This window comes from Octopus sinensis, linkage group LG9 (assembly GCF_006345805.1).
Source record: "Octopus sinensis linkage group LG9, ASM634580v1, whole genome shotgun sequence".
In the NCBI taxonomy this organism is placed as follows: Eukaryota; Metazoa; Mollusca; class Cephalopoda; order Octopoda; family Octopodidae; genus Octopus; species Octopus sinensis.
In genome coordinates this window covers 52554758-52556736 of record NC_043005.1, presented here as the reverse complement: position 1 = coordinate 52556736, position 1979 = coordinate 52554758, and positions in this window count along the sequence as shown.

The window sequence follows — 1979 nt, the reverse complement described above, 5'->3', positions numbered from 1 at the left end:
ATATCATTATAGCAAAAAAGCTCTCCTTTTATTTTTCGTATGTGCCTAACTATAAATAATGGGGTAATTGGAAAAGAATTAACTGCTTTTGTTTTTCAGCTGAATTGTTTTGTTTTGTCTTTACGTGTGTCTTTTGAGGTTGGCGACAAACGGTATTTCTTCTAAGAACTGTTTACCTTTTCCCTAACGATAAATTCTTTTCGATTTAGCAAAGATCACTTGTCTTCGACACTCTTTGATTTCGTGCTTGCTTTTTTTTGTGTTCATTTTTGTCTGGTTACATTTTATATGTGTAATGTATGTCTATGCTACTTTCTTTTAATTCATATCTTTGTCGATCTCATTAGGCAGCGAGTGATCTCTTATTTTTCCTGTATTTCATTGCACGTTTATTTCCACCGTTGTTTACTTGGGTTTACATGTTCTTATACGAGAGGTTTTGAATATGCACGCAGTTTGCTTCCCGTGACTCATACAGCTGCTGGTTAGATTATACCAATACCAATCTATTTCTTTACTACCCACAAGAGGCTAAACACAAAACGGATTAAGTCGATTACATCGACCCCAGTGTGTAACTGGTACTTAATTTATCGACCCCGAAAGAATGAAAGATAAAATCGACCTCGGCGGAATTTGAACACAGAACGTAACGGCAGACGAAATACCTATTTCTTTATTACCCACAAGGAGCTAAACACAGAGGGGACAAACAAGGACAGACAAACGGATTAAGTCGATTATGTCGACCCCAGTGTGTAACTGGTACTTAATTTATCGACCCCGAAAGAATGAAAGGCAAAGTCGACCTCGGCGGAATTTGAACCCAGAACGTAACGGCAGACGAAATACCGCTGAGCATTTCGCCCGACGTGCTAACGCTTCTGCCACCTCGCCGCCTTAATTATACCAATACCAACCATTAGTAGTAATGTTATACTCACTGCCTGCTCTATAGACTTGACATAAGGAAGAACAAATTGTGATAAGGATTAAAACTATCAAAAATTCTGTATTTTGGTTAATTTTCCGCAAGATCCAATCCTTCCGTATACATCGCTTACTTTCAAACATGTTAACGATTAGCATCAATATAAATTCTGGTACTTTTAAATAGTCATTTGCTCTTCAATCGTTAATAGAACCAGAAATATTTTACTGCTCTTGATGATGGTGTGCATGTGTATGTGTGCACGCGCGTGTGCATGTATATATATATATATTATATATATATATATATATATAGAGAGAGAGAGATGTATATATATTTATGTGTGTACGTATACATACATAAATACATACATATATATATATATATATATAATATATATATATATTATAAAGATGCCATCATTATAACGGCAGTGATGACCATCTGGACATAAACACAACCACTGTCAATCATAAAAAGCCATTTAGCAGAATGACATCTATCTAAATGAAGACTGTATCATTACGGATTTCAATGTAAGTTTTATGCTGAGTAAATAACATAGCAGAGCCTCTGTAATCGTAGGAGAGTCTATCAATGTCTGTTACTTGACTTGAGATCTTGTCAGTTCCTCGCATGTAATATGTATTGAAGATATACAATTGTGATTTACCTCAAACCTATATTCATGACTAATTGCAAACTAAGTGCTAGAGGAGGAAAAGAACTGTGACAGAACATTCGAATAAATAAAAAAAAAAAGAATTAGGACTTTGATAAGGAGTTTGGTACTATTTATGGCTTTATCATTGAATCTTGTCAAAAAATGTCTTACGTTAAACTAGCATTACCTTCTTCCAATTGTTAAAAAAGCGAAAAAAAAAAGAAAACGACAGGTGATGCTGGGATCGAACTTGCAGGGAAATCTTTAATTACAAATTGTTATACACGACTTCAGTCTAAAGTGTTAATAAAGCAGATGAAAGAACAAGATTGACGCAGAAAATGACTTGGATGTATATATATATATATATATATATATAATATA